The 22025-nt window shown below is 44.6% G+C and overlaps 1 long non-coding RNA gene across 1 annotated transcript in view; it reads right to left on the bottom strand.

The window, feature by feature from the left end:
- Positions 1-18618, bottom strand: part of LOC131481389 (uncharacterized) — a 49493-nt gene extending 30875 nt beyond the window's left edge. The window contains exons 1-2 of the long non-coding RNA XR_009246279.1: positions 18504-18618; positions 638-798 (exon numbers count right to left, since the gene is read on the bottom strand). This is a non-coding gene — a long non-coding RNA (uncharacterized LOC131481389). The remainder of the gene's footprint in view (positions 1-637; positions 799-18503) is intronic.
- Between the last annotated feature and the right edge of the window lie 3407 nt (positions 18619-22025).

Raw genomic sequence — 22025 nt, 5'->3', positions numbered from 1 at the left:
GAATAAGTGGAGAAAAATATTTTCTAGACGGATTGGTTGGACCTCATGGGCAACCCAGGAGATAGGCGGCAAGAATGGTGGCATGGTCCAATTGAAAGAGCAGGGGCTTGGGAGTTACACGCATGAGGTTCATCCACTGTCTGTGCATGATCTGAACATGGGCCCTTCCCTGGCCTGTGTCCTTTTCCTGAAAGGTGAGCGCCTGCCCCCTAACCATAGGAAAGGGTCCCTGGGGAAGCCCTCCTGGCTGCTCCTCTAGGGATGGAATTGTTAGGATGGAAACCATCACCATCAGCCTCCTTCCTACCCCCCTTCCAGTGAGGAAAGAGCCATCCAGTTCAATAGTGTTACACAGGGAGGCTCTGGACTGGACCAGCAGCTTCTGCCCTGTCTATGTGTATGGGAGCCAAGCCAGATCCATACTCAGGAACAACAGATTGTGAGCAGCTCTGTCACCCATGGATGACCCTTCCACAGACCTGCAGCATCCAAGGAAGACTTGTCTGTTGGCCTCTAAGTGAATGGCCTTGAGGGGTCTGTCCTCCCTAGGTGGGATGGAACAGAAGTAGCATCACTGGCTAGTATGGTTCAATGCTACACTGGCCATTTCCTGAGTATATAGAAGGTAGTCACTTACCTGTCTTGGGACAACAGGGGAGCTCCAGCATTGAATACAAGAATATGGAGTGAGGGCAGCACCAAAAATGCAGGCACTATTTCCTGTGCTCCTGTGTTTTCATGGGGTTGTGGTTCAAATCCCACCAAATCCTGCCCCTGGCCTCCCATGGGGCTTGTGACCTGGCAATGGAAGGAAACAACAAAACAATAAAATCTAGTCTAGTTTCCCCTCCCTCCTCCAATCCAGAGAAGATGCCTGGGACAAGTCAGGAAACAGATTCTGAGCCAATTATGAGATGAGTCTGGACACACTCATTCCAAATTAGCACCAGTGTTCAACAAAACATAAATGAATCTTACAATGTACCTCTGTAAGTTCAGTCTGGCTTGGTATGACAATAAATACGCTGCAGGGTGGTCCTCTACCTTAAAATGCAGTAATTAGAGAGTGGCCACCTGGTGGTCCATGCCTGGACATCCTGGGAATGCATTCATGTCTACCTACAAGCAACACACAACTGGGCCTTTGAAAAATATCCCTGGCAGTGTTTCTGTATGGCGAATCCAGGGAATAATATGGAGAAGTGAAGATGTTTACTGGGATCCAAAATGAACTGCAGCAGCATCCAAGCATCTTCTGGCAGGGTTCAGGTACAAGCCTCAAGATTAACCCCTCAGGGCCTGACACAAGAGCTTAGTGGCTAAATTCTCGCCTTGCATCTGCTAGGATCCCATATGGGCACCAGTTCATGTTCCAGCTGCTTCACTTTCCATCCAGCTCTCTGCTTGTGGCCTGGGAAAGCAGTAGAGGATGGCCCAAGGCCTTGGGATCCTGCACCTACATGGGAGACCCGGAAGAAGTTCCTGGCTCCTGGCCCCTAGCTTCAGATCAGCTGAGTTCTGGTCGTTGCAGCCACTTGGGGAGTGAATCAACAGACAGGAGATCTTTCTCTCTGTATCTCCTTCTCTCTGTATCTCCTCTCTGTATATCTGCCTTTCCAATTAAAATAATAAAATAATTTTTAAAAAAAGATTAACTCATTAGGTTCTTGGTGGGTGTGGGGTGACACAGTGTTTATGGGGGGGGTGTTTTATAATTGACTTTAAATTTCTTGCTATCACTTACAGCTGTAATTTAAGTCTCACATTTTCTCCTTTCTGTGTCACTGATGCTCCTCCAAGTCCATGTCATTAACTGAAGGTAGTTAATGATGTCTGCCTTGTGTTTTACACTAGTAGTTCTGTTGTTGCATGTTATACTTCCAGAAGGCATAACAACAAATACACTTTTGAGATGCACAATGGTGCCTCAGCAAAGCTCAACCATCCTGACACCAGGCAAAACCTGTGGAGACCCGTGGGCATGCAGTGCTAGTGTCCTGTGGAGACCCGTGGGCACGCAGTGCTAGTGTCCTGTGGAGACCCGAGGGCGCGCACTGCTAGTGTCCTGTGGAGACCCGAGGGCGCGCAGTGCTAGTGTGCCCCAGCCCTCGTTCCTGCTAAATGAATGCCAGTGAACGTGCTTGAGGCTGCTTTGGAAGGCAGGACCATCAACATCTAATGATACCCGTGATTTACACCTTAGACTATGGGTCCTTCAAACCCATATTTATCAGTCAAAAGATTATAATCAACACAATCATGGTTTCAAATAGTAATTTGTATACTCAGAGGTAATTTCAACAAAATAATAGGTGTGTTAAACATCATCATTGTGAATAATGATTATACAAAATGATCCAATATACCCAGGAATTATTTCAAGGCTGAAACCCCTCTATACTAATTCTTTGTGGGGAAAGAATAGTAAGTAGAACACATTTTTCCCATATATGCATTTAGTGCCAAGGCTAATGGTGGAAAATGTTTGCCTTGTTATGAAATTTAGTATTATAAACTGTTTATGACATGCAAATGAGGTTGATAAATCACATTATGTGTCCAAAATATGTAGATTCCTATGTATGCACCTCCATTCAAGGCAAACATTTGTGACTGAATACATACTTCTTCATGACTAAAAACCTCATTGGACTAAACGTGAATAAAGTTATACTCCCTGCTTGCTAAGAATATTAATCTTTTCTACATGCACCAAGGAAACTTCCTTCACAGACCCTTGAGTAGTAGTATAAGTCTTAGGAATGATTTAAAAACTTACTTTCAAATACATAAACCAAAGATCCCTATAACACACTCAATTATAAAATTAATCTGGCTGGGTCTGGCCTAGTATAGTTTTGGCTTTAACAAGTAATTTAAAATTACTTTTAATTTAAATATCCAAGTGCCAGCCCGAGCACTTGTGGCCTTTGTTTACAGCAACTTACTCCAGATCATTTTTCACATAAAAAGGTAGATCTCAAATGTTTTAAGTAGTTTATTCTCTTACATGTGTGTAATGTATGTAAATGGCACTTGTGTTTTATTCCTTTGGCTGCTCTAACACATTATTAGAAGTTCATGGCTTAAAACATTCACTCTTTTCCTGTATGCCAGGAGTCTGAAACCAGCATCACAGGGCTAAAGTCAAGGGATCCACCTACAGAGTTCCTTCTCCAGGCTGGAGTCGTGTTGTGCCTTCACTAACTTCTGGACCCATGGCCTCCCATCACTCCAACCTCTGGCTTCCATCACCTTAGCTCCACTGCTCCTCTACCTTCTGCATCCTTCTTATTGAGGTCCCGTTGTGGTTATCTGAAGGGTCTTCACACAGTTCATGAAAAATGCACCTTAGCTTTTCTGTTTTTTAAGATTTATTCATTTTATTGCAAAGTCAGATGTACAGAGAGGAGGAGAGACAGACAGGAAGATCTTCCAGCCGATGGTTCCCTCCCCCCCCCCAAGTGACCGCAACAGCCAGAGCTGCACCAATCCAAACCCAGGAGCCAGAAACCTCTTCTGGATCTCCTACTCAGGTGCAGGATCCCAAAGCTTTGGACCATCCTCGACTGCTTTCCCAGGTCACAAGCAGGGAGCTGGATGGGAAGCAGGGCGGCCAGGATTAGAACCGGTGCCCATATGGGATCCCAGGCCGGCAAGGTGAGGACTTTAACCACTACGCTATTGCACTGGGCCCGCACCTTAGCTTTTCAATGTACTTAGATCTATGTATTTTCTTTCACTTTAGCTGAAGGTAGACACAAAGAAAGAGACAGAGACAAATGAGCAGAGATTGCAAATGCCACAGCCACAGTGGGGTCAGACCAGAGCCAGGATCCAGGAACTCCATCTAGGTTTCTCATGAGGAAAACAGGGATGCAGATACTTGAGTCATCCACCACCTGCTGCCAAACACCTGCCCCACACTTTATCTTTGATTCTATTTTTCCATGAACTTTTTGAAGTGCCCCCATAGTTAGTGTCCTCAGCTAACCCAGGATAAGCTGCCCTAATTTAATCATAGGATAAGAGCCCTAATTTAATCATGCTTTTATTATTGTAGTATTTCCAGGTCCCAGGGATGTGGATGAACATCTCATCTGATTTTATTCATGCCATGCATTGACAAGAGCCTTCTTTGGATTGGCAATGAGGCAACCCAAGGCTGAGTCCTGCTCTGCCACTTGTAGGGTGTGAGTGAGGAAGTTAGAGCATGGATCACAGCAAGCATTTTGCCTAGCGGTTAAGGATTGATGGTTAAGTGTAGGTGTTTCAAAATCCCAGTTTTGGCTTGTGAGCTGAGCAACTTTGGGAAAATTGCTTAACCCCTCCGGGAAATAAAATCTCCTCCCTGGCAGCTCTGTCCCCAAGACTGAAAGGGCTACTGTGTGGAAAGTGACTGAGAGAGTGGGTGTTGAAGAAATTGTTCTCTTCCCTGTTACACCCTGCTTGTCCTTCCTACCGCACTGCACAGGGACGAGAGATGCTTGGGAGGCCTTGGCCTGCTTTTGTGTTTTACTTTCTGAAAGTTCGAAGTTTGTCACAAACATGAAGTCATTACTGTGAGGGACAAGGTGAGTGCAGCTCGCAGTCCTGCTGTCTTTCCCTGAGCTGGAAGGAGGGGTGAGGCTGCAGTGGAGACAGCACCATGTCTCCACAGCCTTACAGAGGGAAGCCAGTGAACGTTCACATACAGGACAATTTTGTGGACAGAGGGATCCAAAGTCTGAAATAAGATGGAAGAAAAGAAAAATGAGAGAATATGGTTTCATGGGATTTAAGAAGATATGAAAAACCACTTTCAAATTCCTCTGTCTCCTCAACAGTGGGCTGATGGAAAGGACAAGTAAATTCTTTGAATTTCAGCTTCACCACCTGAAACTGAAATTAGGAAATGAACATTATCTTTCATTAGTTATTCTTCCACATCCACAAGCCCTGTTACCTTCGGTTCTACCAACCACAGATCAAAAATATTCTAGGGGGAGAAGTACATCTGTAACTGAGCAGGGACAGACTTATTTTCTGGCTATCATCTTCTAAACAGTATAGCACAGCAACTGTCCACAAAACAGTTTATTGTGTTAGATGTTTATGGCAACTTAACGGTGATTTAAAGCATACAAGAATACAACTGGAGGATGGATGTAGGTTCTGTGCAAATACTTTGTTATTTCATAGGGACCCGAGTATCCAGGGTTGTTAGTGTCCACAGGGAATCCTTGAACCAATAATCTTCTGTGCAAACCATAATTCAACATAAATTATGTTTATGAAGTGTCATTCAATGGCTTTCTGCCCCACATCCAGGGGGGACCTATTGCCAACTGCTGTTCCCAGGCCATCACCAGTGAGCTGGATCTGAAGTGGAGCAGCTGGGACACAAACCCTATTAAATGCTGATAACCCAGGCAGAGAATTTGACTGCTACATCACTGGGCTGGCCCGTAAAATATTATTTTTAATTACTATCAAATGGTCCATTGTGTATGTAAATAATAATTTATCCCTCACTGGTTTTAATAATTGGCTCCCCCATTGTTTCACTTTTATAAATGAGGCTAAAGCAAATGCTAAAATGTCACTGTATTCACCGTGAGAGTCCATCTTAGTGACCGGCACAAGCTGGTGGATCTCACGCACGCGGCTGTCTTCTGCAAAGACTTCAGGAGTGTCCGTGCTCTGCAGGGAGAGCCACATTTTAGTCATGAAGACAGACAGGCAGTCTTTGCATTCAGGGTGGGAATGCACGAGAAAGTGCTAATCACTCAGCAAGTGCTTGTGGGGGAGACATGAAATTTCCCTCCCCACCCGAAGTGGAGAGGTGGAGGTCTGGCCAGGAGTTCCCTTGGCAAATAGGGAAGATTTTTCAGGGAAAACCTGGGGAGAGTAGTGGAGAGGCACGGACTGGTGTTGACAGCTTCCTGAAGTCCTGGAGCACTAACATAGGGCCTGAGCAATGGCGCCATCTACCGCTGTGTCATGGCATTGCAGACTAGCCGAGGCACTAGACGTGACAAGCTGGTGGAGTGAGGCTAGCAGCCGTTTGGCAAATGCTTGAAGGTAATGGGAGTAGTTTGTGTGGAGGGAAAAAAGTTCAAAAAGATGACAGCAGACCTTGGAAATTCAAACAATTTCCCCGTGTAAAAAGAGTGAAGCTCAATCTATAGGCTCCAGGGAAGCATCGTACCAATGAAAGGAAGCCAGGAGAAATTCTGAGGTTCATAATTCCAATTAGAACTATCTGGGGCCAGTGTTGTGGCACAAAGAGTTAGGTTTGTGCTGCTGCTTGAAACACTGGCTTCTCATATCAAAGCACCATTGGGTCCTGGCTCCTCTGATTTCTCAGCCAGCTCTCTGCTAATGTGCCTGGAAAGACAGCTGAAGATGATCCAGGCACTTAGGCTCCTCCTACCCATGGTCAAGACCAGGATGGAGTTCCTGACTTCTGGCTTAGGCCTGGCCCAGTTCGCAGCTCTAAAGGCCACTTGGGGAACGAATCAGTAGGTGAGAGAAACCTTTCTTTCTCTCTCCCTCTAGTGAGAGACATTATATAAAGGCTCCTATTTGGGTGTGAGATCAGAACTGCTTGAGGCAGCTTCTGGATTTAAATTCTATGACTTTCTTCCCACCCTGAAGGATGAATAAATTGGCAATGAATTGAGAACAGTAGCTATGCATTATCTTCAAAGTCTTCCATTTCCCTGGGTGTGGCCTAGAAGGAAAATAATGGACTCCTCCCTCTTGGGTTACCACTCCCATTGGAGAGCACGAAAACCAGGACTGGGGCAGGGGTGGCTAGACAGAAAGGCACACACCAGCATGTGTGAGGGCTGGATAGTTGGGCTGGTTGGGTTGAACGAGGCTTCAATGCCCATTGACATGTATGAGAGCTGAATGGGATGTGGGACAGACTGGATCAGTCTGCTGCACATACTGGCAAGCACGGGAACCTGAGTGGGGGGAGGCCTGGTGGGGCTATTGTGGGTCGCTCCAACTAGGCTGCGGCTTCCACTGGTTTATGTGAGGGCCGAGTGTGTGCTGGACAGAATCAGGCTGGACTGCAACACCCATTAGTTCCAGTGGAAGACAGGGCTGGAAACAGAATAACCCAGCAATTGCAACCACCACCTGATCAGGGCAATAGACTATACCGGACCCAGTACTTGCAAGTACACACAACAATCTGGTCTGGGATCACATCAGACAAAAGTTTCTTTGGGGATCTCCCCAACCGAACTGCTGGACTCAGAACCCATGGTCTGCCATGGAGTGCAAGTGCCAGAGCCGGCCGAGCCTCCTCAGAGGCTCAGACGGAGAAGTGGAGAGCATATTCAGGTGCACATGGAGGGTATGGCAGTCTATTGGAACTTGCAGAGGATACCTGGCATCACAACAGAGGACAGAACAAATCAATCAACTACCCCAGCCATATGTTGGCAGTGAAAAACTGGGCAAACAGACTCTAAGGTGGACTATTTCAATCAGTGGATTCTGCAGTGACCTCATCGTGCTTGGAATGGCGAGACTGGCAGCAATTCGTAACTGTTGAACTATCAAAACCACTTGAGCAAGACCATTGGAGCATTGGAGCATGCCTCACATCAGGGACCTGGGATGGGTGGGAGAATGGGTGGAGCTTTTCCTTTTATTTCCCCTTTACCCGAGATACAGGAAAAAAAAAAAAAAACCAACGTGGAAATAATAGTCTTACCCACTTTCCTGTAGCCCTCGAACCGTTGTGCCCTAATTAACTATGTAAAGACTGTCAAAAATAAAGAAAAAAATGGAAAAAGAAAAAGAAAAAAATTTTCCATCTCCCCTTTTGGCCCCCTGGCACTCCATCCCATCCCAGGGAGCCTGATGGTCCCAGGAAGCCTCCTGGATCCCTCAGTCTGCGCTTCAGATGCACACAGCCTGCAGCAAAATTAACATTCTCTCCTATCAAACTACCTGGAAATAGATGAAGGGCCTGCTATCAACGAGCCATCCAGATGCAAACTCATACCTTGGACAGGCGAGAACCTGTGCCCTGGCTGAAGAACTTAATTTAATTATGAACCATGTGTATGGTACATTTTAAGCCACTGTTCACTTGTCAGCACCTGTGTTCCCTCTTGAATGTGCCTTGACAGATCTTGTCTCCTCCTCTCCTCCACTCAGAGAGTTAGGCATCACTGGAGGAGTTTTAGATGATATTCTGGATGCCCCTTCTCCACAGTTAGATAGTAAAAGAAGAGTTGGTTAAAATCAAATTCTATTCATGAGCTACTTTGTTTAAAGTAGGCATGGAAGACTTTCTTGTGCAGTATCTGGGATCGGCAGGAAGGTGTACTGGTGGATGAGTAGAGTCCCTGATCCACCTGGTGTGGACGTGAGATGCAGAGTGTTCACCAGGATGGGTGCTTGGGATGCTCACATCCTATGGTGTGCTTGGACTTGAGTCACAGCTCCACTTCCAATTCCAGCTTGTCCTGTTGTGCACCCTGGGAAGCACCAGGGAATGGTCCCCATCACTCATGTAGAAGAGCCAAATTGGGCTCTGTATTCCCAGTTCTGACTTGATCCAGTCCCAGCTGTTACAGGCATACTGGAGATGAATCAACAGAAGATGTCTGTCTGCCTCTCTAAAAAAGATAAATACTTCTAAAAGGAAAGGGCCTACTTAGTGCCACAACTTTCACTACACCTATTACAACATTATTGAATTTTATTCTTACAGAATCCCATAAGCCAGGGGTTATTAGTTTTATAAGAAAAATTAAGTCCAGAAAATAAAGGACAAACCTCAAAACTCAAGACAGTGTAGCACCATTTTGTCTATAATTAACCCACCAGGATACAGTTTGGACACCAATCTATTACCACTGGAGAAGATACACAAAGCTTCACCTTTCCCCCCTGAGTGGATCCAGAGACTTAGAGCCAAAATTCCCTGGGTTAGTCCTGGTGGATCCCACAGCAGAATTAAACCAAGTCAGACTCAGGAGTGGTTGTGTCTTATCTGTTGGGTCCCTGCTCTCATCACACAGTGGTAGAGCCACAGACTCTGATGTCATCTGGTGGTGTACTGCAAGCCTTATGGTAAGCCCTCTGAAGCAGCTGGCCTCCTGCCCTTGAGATCTGTTAGGAGCCAGGAGGCTCAGGGGCTGGCGGGAACTCCAGGCCCAGAGCCCACCATGACACCTCTACTGACTCCTAGGTTTTTGCTTGCTCTGCCACCTCTCCTGGATCATGATCTCATGTTCCAAGCTTTCAAAGGAGAGTGTGAATTCCCCTCCTTATTCTCCTTTGTGTTTTCACTTGTGTTACTAACAAACAGAAATCAAAAAGAACTCAGCTAGTGGAGCCTTGTACAGAAAAACACACATCTGGTATCACATTCATCACAGAACCTCTCCCCAGGAATTAAACACAAGATCCCAGTGGGCAAAATCCAGCAGCTGCAAGTAGAACTATATCTTTAAAAAGGAAGCCCAGTAGAGGGTATACCTAAGAAGCCGTTGAACTTGACTGGACAATAAGATGCTGGACTCTATGTTTGGTATACGCTTGCAATGGGGGAATCTCAACTGAACTTGAGCTGTGGTTATGCAACAAGGTGGAGGAATCCACCATGGTGGGAGGGTTTGGGGAGGGGTGGGAGAACCCAAGTATCTATGTAACTGTGTCACATAATACAATGTAATTAATGAAGTTAAATAATAAATAATTAAAAAAAAAAAAAAGGAAGCCCAGTAGCACCACCTCAGAAACACGGGCACCCACAGTAGCACAATGAAGGGCAAGGCCCACCTTCAGGATCTCTTCCCGTTCTCCTTTCTCCTTGGCTGGTCCCCTGGTGTGTTACACCTCTGCCCAGTCCCACCTTCCGACAATGGTAATCAGCTGTACAGAGCTTGAGTCCAGACAAAATCAGAGATGCCACCTCAAGAATCCAGAGATTCAAGCCCAACACAGGTGGCCAAGGTGATGGAGAGTTGAGTCTACCTGGCATTCTAGAGAACTTTTGAGGGTACAACTAGAAGATGAAGTTTTCTGAGCTCACACAGGAGTGCTCCCCAAATGTTCCAAGACCATCGATGGAGCCTAGAGCTGCAAATAGCACCAACCCCCCATATATGCCATCCTTTTTCCTGTACATGTAATTACATCATTCATAAAGTTTAACTGGTAAATCAGACTCAGAAAGAAACAATAATAGGATAGCGGGCTACTATAAAGAAATGTTCTTTAGTAAATTTGCCAGCACTAGTACTCTTGCATTTTGGGGCCTTTATTAGGTAAAATAGCAGCACTTAAATAAGCTCTGATGGCTGATTTGATGACCCAGATAGCTACTAAGTAACAAGAAAGTAAGTAACATATATAGAAGGGATACACTGAACAAAGAATGATGTACTCCCCAGAGAACTTTCAGAGAGATTTTATCATACTGCCCAGAAAGGTATACAATTTAATATTTATGAACTATTTATTTCTAGAACTTTCCATTTAGTATTTTTGAACCAATTGACCATGAATACATAAAGCTATGGAAAATGAAACTGGGAGTAAGAAAGAACTATTGCATTGATTCTTGTACTTGACTCACTAAGTTTAATCATTGGTAACTGATGTATTGTTATGAATAATTTGGCAATGTTATGTATTCTGTGACTGTGTAGTTTAGAAACTAAGACACGTATTTCTCTTTTAGATCTTGTGTTAGCTCTTCTATGCAGTTAGGTCCTCTTTTCAGGATAAGTTTGCCACTGAAATTACCAGACACAGAGAAGTACCTACCTAGGAGGTCCTTTATTCCAACAGGGTAAGGAATGGAAGTTGGGATTGAGGGGAGAGAACAAAAAGGGAAACGTCTCTTGCTATAGTGGCAGGAGGGGGCTGCAGTGAAGAGTAAGGGGGCAAGATGATGGAGGACAAGGCAATGGTCGGTCTGAGAAGGGGCATCAGACACAGGGGAGAGAGAAGGAAGAGGAAGTGGATGGGAGGGCAGCCATGAATGATTGGTGGATGGGATTATTGGAGCTGCAGGGGATTGGTGGGGAGGGTTGTCAGGTATGGCACTATGAGGTTTCAGTGGATTGATGGGAACAGAGTTGCAAAGTTACATCAGATTGACAGATAACAAAATATAAATCTGACAGGCTTGTGAAACTTAAGGAAGCTGACCTAGGCAAAGCAGATGTTTAAACTAGTACTGAGTCCAAAATGGCAGGGCCTTTAGGGCTGATGTTCGAGTCACTCCTCACATGTTCTAGCAGCCAGAATAATTTCTCCAGTCCTTTTTCACTTCCAAAAACATCCAGGTCCTAATCCCTGGAATTTGTAAGTATGTTGCTTTATGTGCCAAAAAGAACTCTGAATGTGATTAAGATCAAAGACCTTGCTGTGGAGAGATTATCTTGGATTGTCCAGGTAGGCTTTATATAATCAGGCTAGTTCTTAAAAACTGAAGACTATTTCCAATCCTCCTCGTGAAGATGAGAGAAGAGAGGGAGGTAGAGAGGGAGAGGAGGAGGAGGGGAGAGAGAGAGAGAGAGAGGAAGGAAGGAAGGAAGGAAGGAAGGAAGGAAGGAAGGAAGGAAGGAAGGAAGGAAGGAAGGAAGGAAGGAAGGAAGGAAGGAGAAATCCATTTAACTTTTCTGGCTTTGAAGATAGACAAAGGCGACCAAACATGGGCTAAAGAATGAGAATGTTTCTGAAAGTTGAAAATGGCAAGGAAATAAAATTCCCTCAGATTCTAGAAAAGAGGCCAGTCTTGGTGGTACCCTGGTTTTAGCTGGTTAAGACCGTTGTAGACCCATCTAGGGTGTTAGGTAATAAACTTAACCACTTTTGGAAGCCACTGAAGTCTGTGACAGTTTGTCTGAAATGCAATAAAAGTTAATTATAGAGATCTTCCATCAGCTTTGAGATCATAAAGTCTCAATCCACATGCCTGGAGCTATGCTGCCTCTCAGAAGACTATGCCTTCTGATGGAGTCACATTTTGGAATTTTGCTTTAGGAACTGGGTGGAGGGGAGGCAGAATTCGTGTCAATGGTCTAGTTGATTACTCAGAGATCAAAAAGGTTTGCTCTGTTCCACCTATGAGGTGGTCACGAATGCCCTGGCCTCCAGTGAATTTTGGAAGCTTGGACATGGAGCTGTTCCCTCCTGGTCGATGTGAATGCATCCTAGAGACAGGCATGTGAATATCTTCTGTAGAGCAGGCACATATCGCATGGCTCTACTAGGACTGGCTCTTGAAGAAACATCATCAGGGTGGCCACACCTCCTCAACCCAGTAATTTCATTCTTGAGAGTTTATCCTAAGGATTTCCCAGGGAGTTAAATTAATTATGCATGGCTATTTTTGTAAATATTTATAAATATTTTAACAGTAAAAATGAAAAAAAAGAAAAGAAACAGATTCAAAAGTCCAATGTAAGAAAAACTTCTAATAAAGTATAATTCCATGACATTATGAAAACATTTTAAATTATGAGTATAATTATTTTTACTGTAGAGACATAAATATCTATTATGTTCAATGAAAATGGCATATTATAGAATAGAATTCAATTATTTATTGACTGCATGCAATGTATCATGTATTGTACTAAGCATCAAGGATTTCAGGTGCACCAATGTTCTTATGGTCTGAGGAAAGCTGTGATCACAAAAATGTGAAATGACCTATACAGGTGGGAGATGGTGAGCCAAGATACTAATCAAGTTCATGAAGTTCATCCAGGCGTGCTGAGCATTCCACCTGCCTTCTCTGTTACCTCTTCAGTTCTAAGGGAATTAAGGGACACAGCAGGAAGAAGCATTAACATTCTTTTTTTTAAAGATTTATTTATTTTTTTTATTGGAAAGGTACAATACAGAGAGGAGGAGAGGCAGAGAGAAAGATCTTCTGTCTAATGGTTCACTCCCCAAGTGACTGCAACTGCTGGAGCTAGGCCAATCCAAAGTCAGGAGCCAGGAGCTTCTTTTGAGTCTCCTGCGTGGGTGCAGTGTCCCAAAGCTTTGGGCTATCCTCAACTGGTTTCCCAGGCCACAGGCAGGAGCTGGATGGGAAGCGGGTTTAGAACCAGCGCCCATATGGGATCCCAGGTGTGTGCAAGGTGAGGACTTTAACCACTATGCTAACACGTCAGGCCCCACAATAACATTCTTGAGCCACATCAGAATACAGAGCCACCATGGTTCAGGCTCACTGCAGAGGAAGCAGGGTCTGGAACTATTGTTTAGAAATACATGACAGCCCCATAGGTCAGAGAGAGGCCTCCTCTCCATCAGGAGTGCAGGAAGCCAGCTGAAAGCCAGGCCATGCCTAGGAGGGGTCACATCAGAGCCTGAGCTGACATCCTTTGTGGACTAGAGGGACGTTCACTGGAATAAGTATGGCCTTGAGGGACAGCAACACCTGTCCATACCTGCTGCTCCAACTGAAGCTAACTGTGAAGACAATTGTGGTACACTGTTAATTATGTCCACGCTTCTGAAGAAGACAAGCTACATACCCTGGACATCCGTTTCCCTGTGTTAATCTTTGACCAGCCATGAGACTGTTAAGATGGCATGGATGTAAAGAATATGTAGATGACCAACAGGCACTACATAAATGTCAAAAGTGAAAGAGAGACTCATTAGCAATGAGCATGAATCATCCAACAAGTGTGCATGGGGTACAGTTTGATTAGGAAAGGTGTTTATGAAGACATGTTCTCTCTTGACTATCCCTGCCCACCACCGCTGACAAACCAGGGGTGCTTGGTAATAAAAGTAACAGCTGATGTTTATCAACTCTTCTCATATGCCAGGCTTTGGTATCTGGATTATTTAATTTAAGGGCTATAGAAATCCAAACTGGTGGTTAAGTTTATCTCCAGAGAGCTTAAGGAGGGATGTTCCAGAGTTTGTCCAAGGTCTCATAACTTCTAAAGTGCCCAGTACCTGCAAGTTCAGTATGACGGACACTGGAACTTTGTATCTGATGAATTCTATTCATTCTTCCAAACTACAGTAAATAAAATAGCCCATCGGCTCTCTCCATTGCCCTTCCCTCAGCCAGGCTCCCTTCTCCTGGGCTTGTCTCTGCTCCTATCTGATGGCCTCGACCCTTGTTTCCTCCTCTGCAGTTCTCATTTCAAAGACACCTCTGTTCTTAATCCATCTCCATTCTACCATACGCTGTCTAGCTCTCTGCCAGTTCTTTCTTCCACATCTTCCTGTAGCAGAACCAGCAGGCAGGATTGTTAAACCAAAGAGAGCTGGACCAGCCCCTAGAGTGTTTGAATCTGTGGGTCTGAATGGAATGGCATGCAGAGTTTGCTTTCTTTTATTCCCAGCTAGTTTCCAGGTGAGGCTGCTGCTGGCTGCAGTGCCCCAGCTCCAGGGAGCCTCCACTGTGTGTCCCTCTGTTGCTAACTTCCATGGCTCAGATGTGCTTCGAGGTTCCACATGTTGGAAGCTTGGGGCCCAAGGGTTGAGGTGAGAGATGATGCAGAATCTTTAGGAGATGGGATCCAGTGGGTGGTCCTTGGTGACTGACTAGGGCACTGTCCTTGGAAGGAATCTAGACATTTTTGTTCTCCTGAGTCCCTGGTATGTACCTAAGTATGTATGTATGTATATAGGAAAGGCAGATCATATTTACAGAGAGGAGACAGAGAAAGATTTTCGATCTGCTGCTTCATTCCCCAAATGGTCGCAATGGCCAGAAGCCACGAGCTTTTTTCAGGTCTCCCATGCTGGTGCAGGGTTCCAAGGCTTTGGGCCATCCTCTGTTGCTTTCCAAGGCCACAAGTAGGGAGCTGGATGAGAAGTGAAGCAGCTGGGACATGAACCAATGCTGATTCATGTTTTAATCTCCAGTTTCCTCCAGCCTCCGCCTGCTTTATATTCTCCCCTCTGGGTCAACGGCCTTTCACCAAAACAGTGGACAAAATGGCCATTTGCTTTGGCCTTCCCCTGCATCCTTATTCACCTCAAAAAGTTTGTTTCTTCTCTTATCTTTTCTTCTTTTCCTCTGATCTCAAAAGGAGAGGAACTGGGGCCAACACTGTGATGTAGCCATTGCCTGTGACATTGGCATTCCATCTGGATATTAGTTTGAGTCCCAGCTGCTCCACTTCTGATTAAACTCCCTGATAATGCAGCTTGGAAAGTGGCAGAAAACAGCCCAAGTGCTTGGGTCCCTGCCCCCCATCCCCAGTTGTTGCAGTTATTAGAGGAGTGAAATAGCAGGTGGAATATCGCTTTTCTCCATTTATTCGTCTCTCTCTGTAACTCTGTCCTTCAAGTAAATAAATGAATCTTAAAAGAAATGGAGTCTTCAAACTTCAAATCCACAATACAACCTGACACCTGCCAACATGACTGCTATCCAAAAACAAAACTGAAATGACAAGCGCTGGCAAGGATCTGGGAAAACCTGGATGTTGTGCACTTCTCAAGGGACTGTAGCTTCTGAGAGTATGGCAATTCCTCAAATAAGTAAAGCTAGATGGTCATGGGAATATGTACCTCTATTTTTAATTCAGGTTTTCTTGCCCCCACAGAGATAAGAATTCAAAACAGAGGCATAAGTAAGGCGCACAAGTGAGATCAGGATTTATTAAAAAATGAGGCAGGGAATATGCATTCATGAACGAGTGTGGGGAATACCATATGGAACTCCCAGTTCCAGCCCCTGATTCTGGCTTCCTGCTGATACAGATTCTGGGAGACACCTGTGATATGTCAAATAGATGGGTTCCTGCCACCCACATGAGAGGCCTGCTTCAGCTGACTGGGTGTTGGTATTTGGGGTGCAAACCAATGGACGGGAGGGTTCTCTCTCTGTCTGTTACAAATTTTTTTAAGAAAAGAAACCCATTAATTCCACTTCTGCATATATACGCAGAAGAACTGAAAATAGGATTTTAAACAGATATTTGCAAACTCATGTCTACAGCAGCATTATCCATAATACCCCAAATGTTGAAGCTACCCAAGTGTCCATCAACAAATGAGTGAGATAATAAAATGCAGAATATTCATGCTCTGGAATATTATTCAGACTTAGGCAGGAGGCATACTCCGACAAATACTATAGCACACATGAACCATGAGAACATTATGTTAAGTATAAAATAAACCATTCACAGAGAGAAAAACACCGCATGATTTCAGTCATATATGATGCAAGGGGAACTCAGATCGACAGACAGAAAGCAGAATGGGGTTTTCCAGGAGAAGGTATAATGGGAAGTTGTTTAGCAGGTAACAGATGAAAAGGTTTATAAGACAAAATATCTGGAGGCTGTTGGCATAACACTATGACTGTACTTAACATTTCTTAACTGTATACATTCATGATTATTAGAACTTCTTGAAATTTTATTTATTTGAAAGAGGGAGGCTGAGATTTTCCATTCTCTGGTTTACTCCATAACAAGAGATTTCACCAAGCTGAAGCTGAAGCTGGGAATTCAATGCAGGTCTTCCACGTGAGTGGCACAGACCCATCACTTGAACCCTCACCTGCTGCCCCCAAGGGTGCACACTAGCAGGAATCTGGAAACTGGAGCAGAGCCAGAACTTGAACTCAGGAACTCCTGGATGGGATGCGGGCTTCCCCAGCAGGAGCTTACGGGCTGTACCACAGGCTCACCCTCATACGTCCTGTTCTCTGCACCCTCAGTGCCTGCTCATGCCACCTCTCCCAGGAGGCTTATTCTCCCTGTTTTTGGCACGGACATTCACAGAAATAGAGATAATTGTATGTGCATGCATTCTAAGATGTTTAAGACTACAAATCCAGATACCAACCCAGTAAATAAAACCTCTTATTTTTTAAAAACTTGATTGTATGTATGTATGGGGTCAAAGTGATGATTTGATTCATGAATATAATAATAATCAAACCAAGAGTCAGCAGTCCTAACTATTTCAACATTTTTCACAGATTTTGATCGCCACGTAACAGTTTTATGTATTTCTGGGTAGGAAATGGTACTTCATTACATGCATACAATGTGTACTGAAAAGTTACAGTAATCAACATACCTAGCAGTTTATCATTCCTCTATGTGTGGAGGCTTTGAACTCCTCTAATTACTAATTAAATATGTAAAAAGTTTGCACTCCAGTCACTGCCCTGGGCTGTGGCACATAGAACGAGCTTCTTCCTTTTCCTGTACTTTGTTCTTCAAACCTCCTACTAACACCCCCTCAACCCCCTGAACTCCCCCTTGCAACTTTCTCCCTCTCTAGTAACCACTAGTCTACCTCCAGATTGCCTTTTTTGTGGCTTCCACAAATGAAAAACATTAAAAGTACATACTTTTGTAACAACAAAATGCCAAGGTCTGTAAAGCTTTGGTTTCTGTAAAACTTCTCTGTAAGTTGGTAAAGGACCAAGGTTCCAACTCTGCCCTCAAGCCATCCATTCCCTTCTCCCCGAGCCTTTCTACAGAGCAGCTCAGGCCAGCCCACACCGTCAGCTGACAGCAGAAGCTTCCACGCACCAAGGCCATGAGGCTGTGTGTTTCTGCTGGAACCACTGAGCTGTGGGAGGACACAGGTAGCCCAACATGCAGAAAACCTCACAGTTGGTTTAGTGCTCTATCAGCAGCATTTTGAAGTTCTTAATCATTTTGATTTTTTTACTTATTTATCTAATCTATTTGAAATGTAGACACACACACACAAACACAAACACATACACTCACAACACTCAGAGATGGGCTAGGCCAAAGCCAGGAACTAGGAACACACTCTAAGCCTCCCATGTGGTTGGCTAGGACCCAGGTACCTGAGCCATCACATGCTTTCCAGGGTGCACATTATGAAGCAGCTGGAAATGATGGCAGAGCCTGGACCTGAACGCAAGCATTCCAATACGAGATGTAAATATCTCAAGTGGCTTTGCAACTGCTTCCCCAACTGTTTCACCTCCCTGGCATTCTTGATACACATACATTTTAAACAGGGAGCTTTCTTCAAGGAAAGCTTTTTCCCAAGGAAGGGATGCTGGAGGCCAGAAGGTTCCTATTCTGCTCTTGACCTATGTGGCACACGGCCAGTCCTGTGTTTGGTTTGACTATTGGTAAACTGTCCCCTTATGAAATATATCACCTTACTCCTCTACGCATCCCTAGCAGAGAGAAAACACGAGTTCATGTTTATAAATACACCCTGCATGTCTGCGAACTGTCCTTCCCAAAGCACAAGGAAAAGATTCACTCCAAAATGCCCTGAAGAAATCAGGTCAAGATTATCATTTTTATACATGGCCACTTCCAGGAGAGAACCCCCAGACCTCTCCTCTGCCAACCCCTAAGTTGAGTCAGGAGAGAGGCATTTACTCTAGTAGGCAAAAACTCATAGGGGTATGAAAAGAGTGATTTTACATATTTAGGGAAGTGATTCTATATATATGGGGAAGCCTCAGGGCATGAGGCTGAAAAGTTGCAAGTTACTTAGTCATGTTCTGGGGTATCACATTAAGCAGGTTTGAAGCTTACCTGCCAATCACATCTCATCAACCCATTGATGGCCAGAGTCCGTTTGGTCAAGAGTTTCAGTTTTAACTTTAAGATGATGAAGAATTAAAGAGGGTGTGATACGGAGAAAGGCAGGATACCTGGGACAAAGAAAGAAGGAACACAGTTGAGGTTCAGGGCATCCAATAAATAACCTGCTGCTTCCTGCCTGAATCTGAATTATTACAGAAACAAAGCAAAAACCATAGGAAAAGCAACACATCATCCTGATTGCAGACAAAGCTGATGTTAAGGACTGTGGTTTGTATCTGATCAGAACCACACTGTCTCATGGGCCAAGTGGCGACCGGCAGGAAACTTTACCCTTTTCAACCAAGGCCAGTGTCACAGCTCCTCATCCGACGGAACAGAGGTATCTTCAGAGATCTGATCTCTGTGTTGTTGTAACAATGCCACAGACTGGACAATGTATAAGGAAAATGAATTTTTTTCTAACATTTCATAAGGCCAGGAAGTCCAATATTGTGGTAGTGTGTCCTTCCCTGGTGGAGGGGTTAGCATGTAAGTGCGGCCAGAGGTAGTTAGGCCAAACTCCTCCTTTGATCAGAAACCTCTTCCCTGAGAAGGTGTATGTATGTATGTATTGCTCCATGTCCCACACAGCCCCTTTAAAGGAAGGCTTGGTCACTCTGTTTTGACAAGACAAAGTTGAAGGAAACCATATTTGTATGCTTCTTGAAGCAAGCCATTTTCTTGCCCGCTTTGTTTCCACAACAGAACATCACAAAATAACGTTCCTGGCCCATTCTTTCTTTTAGAAATGCCGGATTCATAAATGAGGTCACTCCTATAAAGTGCTGTGCTGTGCTCTGTTTAAAGACAAATGCTGTGTAAATATTTAAGATTACTGGCTAAACCACTCAAAACCAGTCTGAGCACAAATGCGTTGCAGTAAACAGGGCTGGGGCAACCGGACTCATTATTTCCAACAGCCACATGATTCCCTTGACTCCATGACAGCCTGCACCCCAGTTATTTCCCCAACACCCCCACAAGAGCAGCACCTCTAGCCAATAGGCTCCCTGCAATGATGGGGGAAACACTGAGAGTTAAGCCAGCAGAATTCCAAGCAGTTGTCTCATTGGAGGGTTTTCCAGAAAGAGCATCGTAATGCAGTCGGGTTTAGGTTTTAAGTATTAATGATTGTGCATCTGCTACAATTCACTCATGCAGCGTCCCACAAACACAATTTAGAAGAAATTCAGGGTTCAACAGAAGCCTGAACGGCTCGTCCCTTGCATGTGTGACTTCCTACGGAGGAGAGCACACAATAGCTGGCATTAGCTTCATGGGTTAAACAGGCCATGACAGATCTGAGGAACTCAATTTCCTTGTAGTTAGAGATGGCTTCTAACCTGCATGGTTCCAAAATGGCACATGCAGCTTCAATTTTTCTTAAAATTTTATTTTTGATGATATTGACATAGTTGATTTGGGTGGGAAGGGTTGAGTATTAGGGGAAAGTGGACGAGATCACTGTTTCCACATTTTGTTTTTCTTCTTCCTGTGCCTGGGGAAGGGGGAAGATAAGAGGAAAAATCACACCCAGCCCTCCAACTGCCTCAATACCCAGGGGTGGGCAACGACCACCCAATGTCATCCCAGGGTCACCAACGTGGCATACATGCCAAGGGTCCTGTTCAAATGGCTTCAATAGTTCTGAAATGCTGTCAATCTCACTGATCCAAGGATGAGGAAATCCTTCCATGGTCCACTGGTTGACATAGTCCACCTCAGAATCTCCATTTGCCCAGAAATTTGCTGTCAAGCTTCACTGGGTAGTTGACCAATTTGCTCTGCCTCCCTTCCTCTGCTATGGTACCAGATGTCCTCTACAGGCTCCAATGGACTGCCTAATCCTCCATGTGCATCTGAGCATGCTGTCCACTGCTCCGTCCAAGCCGTTAAGGAGGCCCAGTACTGACACATGCACTTAATTGTCAGACCATAGGTCCTGCCACTCTCCCTATGGTTGGAGTTCTGAGTCCAGCAGTTAGGCTGGGGGGGACCCTCAAAGAAATTTCATATGAGGTGATCCCAGACCTGAATCTTGTGTGTGCCTGCTAGTATGGTTTCTGGCTCATTCTGTCACCCATATCAGCCTATGCATACACTAGTAGTGGCAATTGCTAGGTCAGAGCTATTTCCAGCTCTGTCTCTTACACAAATGGATGGGTTCCGTGGCCCAGCCCTACCCAATCACACACTTGGCCCTCAGGTACACCAGGGCCTGAGATACCCAATAACCCTCCACAGGCCCACACTCAGCCCTGGTTCTTGTGCCTGCCAGCTTGAGCAGTGGACTGGTTTGGTCTGTCCCACATTCCCATTCAGCTCTCGTAGACTTCACTGGGCAGTGAAGCAGCTTCAATTTTAAACCTCAGATATGTAGAGAAACATCTTGATCTCATGACCTTGTTAGCTGCCCTATCTTACTAAAGCAGATTTCTGCATTTTACAGTTGATCATTCTTTCTGTTTTGAACTCAATGTTAAGATGTTGAATTTTATTCATTTTTTACTATATCGATTGAGATTATATATATCATGATTTTTTCTTTTTTGTTTATGTAGTAAATACTAATTTTCAAATACTTAATTAACTTTGCATTCATCAAAAAAATAACACCTGATCATGTACCTTGCTCTTTTCTGATAATGAATGATTGTCATATATTGTTATTCTTAGAATATATATAACAATATGTATAACTATATATAACAATTGTCAGAATATATTGTTAGAATTTTTGCCCCTGTGTTCACAGGAGATACTGGTAAATAATTGGATACATCAGTCTTTTCTATTGTTTCCTTCTGCAGTAGTCTGGGTTGTGATGTTAAAACAAAACACTCAGCCTGAGTGAGGTCTGAACTACAGTGGTTCTTTGGTTCACTGTCCTGCAGGCAGGAAGATCCAACAGCATTGTACTGGTGTCCTGGAAAGGGTCCCCTGAGACCACGATGGAGTTCTGGTTCCTGGCAGAGACCTGACCAACACCAGGTTCTTGTGGCCATGTGGGGAGTGAACCAGTGGATGGAAGATACTTCTTCTATGCCTCTCTCTCTATTGCTCTGCCTTTCAAAGAAATCTTCAAAAAGTGTCAGGGCTGGATAGTCACCTCCTGCCTTTGGGCCAGAGCACATCTACCTGTGTAAAGAGAGGGGAAAAGGATGGAAGCTGTGATGCACCATGTCACTTTTCGACGCTCCAGTGCAAAGTGCAGGTAGCTTATCATTGAGGTGAGGGTGAGGTGGGATAATGGCCGCTTGAGCTGAAATCAGGTCACGCGGCAACTTTAGAAACTGTGCTCTTTATACTTCTCCTCAGAAACTCTTGCATGCCTTAGCGAGGGAGGACGGCCTGTGCGTCTCCCGCAGAACGGGCTCTAACACAGGTAAACTGAGAGCAAGGATGAAATCCTGGTTCTAGCTCTTGCACGTTCTTCATTTCTCCATCTGTAAACAAGGGATATTTACTGTC

This window comes from Ochotona princeps, chromosome 11, assembly GCF_030435755.1.
Source record: "Ochotona princeps isolate mOchPri1 chromosome 11, mOchPri1.hap1, whole genome shotgun sequence".
Classification (NCBI taxonomy): domain Eukaryota; kingdom Metazoa; phylum Chordata; class Mammalia; order Lagomorpha; family Ochotonidae; genus Ochotona; species Ochotona princeps.
The sequence above is the reverse complement of the archived record's forward strand: the minus strand, read 5'-3'. Positions and strand labels throughout refer to the sequence as shown.